Source organism: Microtus oregoni, unplaced genomic scaffold (genome assembly GCF_018167655.1).
Source record: "Microtus oregoni isolate MIOR12 unplaced genomic scaffold, Mior012 000038F_ref0000394, whole genome shotgun sequence".
NCBI lineage: Eukaryota > Metazoa > Chordata > Mammalia > Rodentia > Cricetidae > Microtus > Microtus oregoni.
The window spans coordinates 8441089-8445725 of NW_024543097.1; positions in this window are offsets into that span (position 1 = coordinate 8441089).

Here is a 4637-nt window from a genome sequence, read left to right on the forward strand (position 1 = left end):
AGCAGGAATTCCCCCCCTTAACCATTGCCTTTTGCCACTGCCACAGAGTGGATCCTGGTATTAGTTAGCTTTCTGCTACTGTGATAAAACAACAACCAAGGCAACTTAAGAAAGAGTTTATTTGGGGGTCACTGTTCCAGAGGGATAAGTGCCCATGGTCACAGAAACAGGAAGTTAAGAGCTCACATCTTGAACTGTAACCACAAAATAGAGAAAGTGAAGTCGAAATGGTGTTGGTTCTTTATTCTCAAAGCCCGCCCCCAGTGACTAACTTACTCTAACAAGGCCACACCTCACAAGCCTCCCCAAACAGTGCCACCAACTAAAGACCAAGCATCCAAATTCCACAGACTATGGATGGCATTTCTCATGCAAATCATAAGCAACTCTCAAAAGAGATTATTTTTATTTGTTTTGTTGGACTAGAAGTCCAAAGGTCAGGGAAGAGTTGCTCCAGACACCATTCACATAACCACAAATCGATGCAAAAGCAAGAGGATTTTTGTTCTGTCATGACAGGGTCCTGCAGGTTTGGGATAGCTGTTACAGTCCATCTTTTAAAGCAAAAAGCCACAGACACAAGGGGGCAACTGTAGGTTGTTTTTCCAACTTATTGGATTGGCTTATTCAAAGGGTTACTAGCAGTGATTGGTCTGTTCCAGGGCAGGAGAATATCTGCGGGATAAAGAAAACATCTGTAGGGGCAACTGTTCCTTTTGTGAACTGCGGACATTCTAAGTTTGGCACATGTGCCGACTACAGATATCCTGTTCTCCTAAGCAAACGGGATGTTCTCATGAGAGCATGCTAGGTGCAGGTCTTGAGGGCGTCCTGAGGGTCTCAAGCAAACAGGATGTTCTCATGGGAACAGGCCAGCTGCGGGTTATGAGGGGGGTTCCAGAGGGTCTTTCAGTTTGGTGCTTGTTTTTGCTATTTACTTATTTATTTGAAAGGTCTCACTATGTTGCTCAAGCTGGCCTCAGACTTCACAATCTTGCCCCTTCTCTCCTTCCAAGTGTTGGGATTCTAAGTATAGCACTAACACTTACTTAGAATCTAACTTCGTATAAATGCAGATATGCATCCACAAATAAATGTACAATATCCTCAATAAACATTTATAAGAGAAGTGCCTGTTTTAATATCAACAAGAAGCTATGGTTTGAATTCTACTGGTTCCATCCACATGTACTCCTAGAACATTAAACACTTATTTGAACTCCCTTTCCACTTTTGGACTGTCCTTTTGCTCAGTCTATTTGCTAAACCTAACAAAGCATTCTTATCTTCTTCTAGGCTTATCAACTTCCAGTCTTTCAATGTCATTAACCTTCCAAATTTGTTTACCTTTAGCCTCTCTCTCTCTCTCTCTCTCTCTCTCTCTCTCTCTCCCAATGCTAACTTGCATTCATAATTTCAACACCCTTTGTGCTGTCTAGATTTATGTCAACTTGATACAAACTATACTCATCTGAGAGGAGGGGACCTCAACTGAGAAAATGCCTCCATAACTTGGCTGTGGGGCAGCCTGTAGAGCGTTTTCTAAATTAGTAGTTGAAAGGGGAGGGCCTAAGCAATTGTGGATGGGGCCACCCCTGGGCTAGTGGTTCTGAGTTCTATAAGAAAGCAGGCTGAGCAAGCCAGTAAGCAGAACTTCTCTATGGCTAGAGGTCTATTAAAGTGATATTTCAAGACAAGAGGCAACAAGAAAGTTAGGTCAGATGCAAAAATTCAAAGAAATTTTCCCCCTCTTTATAAAGGGCCTATGATAACTGTAGAAATGTAACATTCTATCCCTTCACAATTGTGATGCTTGCAGGATCTTTAATGAGGATGCAGTTTCTTCTGGTTTACAGTGGGCTAGTTCTAGAACCTTCCAAACAACTTTTTTGGTCTAACTCAATTTCACATTATTGCCACCTTTCTGTTTCCAAACAGTTTCCATACCGCAAGGAAAATGTTTGCATTTTTATATGTATTAGTAGATTAGCCTTCTCAACTAACTTTCTCTACCAAAAATGATTTTTGTGGAAAAATACTTAGTATATTAACCCAATAATTTAACCTCCAGGTGATGTGTTTATTTAATTATTCTTTAGCAATAAAAACCCAAGAGTCAGATATCAGGGTAAGAACCTGAATTAATAGAGAAGTGGTGGAGAAGCGACTAGTGACCTCCTCTCCCTGTCATTCCTCAATCCCAAAACAACTGAGATCCTCTCTAAGCCCCACCAAAACCTCTATGATTAATTTTGGTCAGCTAGTAGCTACCTCTGCCCACTGATTCAAAGCAAACTTTATTGTCAGAATGCAATCAAAATGTCGCACAACATCCAGGGGACTGTTTTTTTTATGACAGCTGTTCCATTGGAGTGCACAAACCCTTAGTTGGAGTAAGCCCAACATGAATCAACTTCATTAGTCCTTAGTGCCATCAGAGAAGCCTAGATCTGGGAATAGGGCAAACTTATGTGAAGTAGTAAATTGCTACAAGGAATTATCAACATAAAGCAAAACAAAATTGTAGTATATTCAAGACTGGAAAAACACATATAGGAGGTGTTAATGTGACTTTGGGGTCCTCGAGCTTCCTTTGGGTGGGGTATGAGATTAAAAGATATGAAAATGTGGTCATTATAGAATTTACCCATTTTTATTGTCAGTCAGTCTGCAATAGCCGCACTACTTAGTGATTGATTAGCTCCTGGGGGATGACGGATCTCTCACTTCTGAGATGCTGGCTTGCTTTCAGGTGGCAGCATCTAAGGACATAACCAGAGCTCAGAAACATATCCAAGGGGTCGACTATGTCAAGAGGATGAATGGAGGGGGTATACTTGTATGCTAATATATTTGCCAGTCACTTCACAATTTGTTCATTCAGTATTACAGAGCAAGCAAGGAAAACCCCTGAATGGAGGGACTTTGTCCAGGGTGATGAAACCACTAAACCAAAACTCATTTTTTCCTTTCTGCTACTAACAAAGAAAACAACTATCAAATCTGTAAACTATGAGAGAATGGATAATCATAATTAATCATCACAAGGGGCTTTAAATTAAAGGAATGTGTCTCACTCTGTTACCAGGGGCCTGAGGCAATTCAATTTAATACATTGCTTTCTTATTTTCATTCCAAGATATGTGTCTTTCTTCCCATCTTGAATTCCTGGGAAAGTGATCAGGTCATAGTTTTCTGTCTTTATGACAGGCAGAAAGGGCTCAATAAATATTTACCAAATTAAATACATATATATATATATCATTATCTCTCTCTATATATGTATACATACATATAATACAATTATTTTTAAGATTCTTTAATACAATTCAACAAAAGAACCTACAACTCTATAAGAACCCAAAATGCAACAATTCTATTAAAAACTTAGCTTTTTATTTCCATTCTAGGCTCCCCATGTGTGCAAAGTCCTATTACTGGGATACTATTTATTCTGCTTCTCGTTTTTCCCTCTCTAATAGTCTAATCTCTTTTTACTCCCTCAAATATCTATTGGCTTAAAATGAGAAAAATGTCTAATTTCTAAGCATTCTTTATCTCCTTTTATTTTTTGCTGCTTTCTTTGATTTCTAGTTCCTATAGAAATCTAATGTGATTGGCCAGGGTGGTTTCCTGTACCACTGACCATGAACCTCATCTCTGTACATTTAACGTTGTAAACACATTCTGAAGACACTCTGGTGATCCTAATGTATCTTCCTTAGAATGTGAGAGGTGTTCAGAGGTCAGGAAAATGAAACACTTGATACTGCTAACAGATATTTGAGGGAGTCAAAAGGGATCGGACTATTAGAGAGGGAAAGACGAGAAGCAGAAATAGCATCCAGGTAATAGGAAAATGGATTTTGCACAGATGGGGAGCCTAGATCAGAAATAAAAAGCTAGGCTTTTAATAGAATTGTAGCATTTGGGGTTCTTTTATAGAACTGTAGGTTCTTTTGTTGAAATGTATTTAATAAGATTAAAAATAAAAAACATAATTAAAGATATTAAAACATTAACGTTAAAATAAGGCTGTGTACACAGAAGATGTGCTTATTTTGTGTTAAAGGTGTCACTTCTAGTCAAAGGAGTTCATGTGTTCAACTTTGCTGTTCATGGTTTTTATAAATGAAGTCTTGTTGCAACCTTTAATTATTATCCCTCTTCTCACCTGGGCTTGAAGGAAAAGACTATTTTACAGATTTACAAGATGGTGATCTTGATATAAATCCCAGGTCGTTTTATAATATGGTATGAAAACCTCAAGTGATGGTCAATTTCACTTCTTTTGGGCTCTCAACTGGCCTGTGGAGTCTGTAACCACATCTGTAGGTCTCAGGCTTGTTTCACAAACCTATTTAAAAAAAAGGGAGGGGTGAGCATGGTAGAAGATTGCACAAATTCGCCCCAGTCCGAGGACTGCTTATTTCTCTGGCTAGTTCCCCAGAATCGGTGCTCAGGCCTCGGCCGCCCCGCCTCCCTGGATGCTGGCTGCACCCAGAAAACCCGCGAACGGGTTTTCAGATCTGGGTGCTGAGCCCGGAAGCCCGGGGCGGCAAATTCCCGGCTCCGAATCAGCTGCAGCCCCGCCCAGCGACACCTCCGGCCCTGGGCTGCAGCTTCGCTGGGGAGAG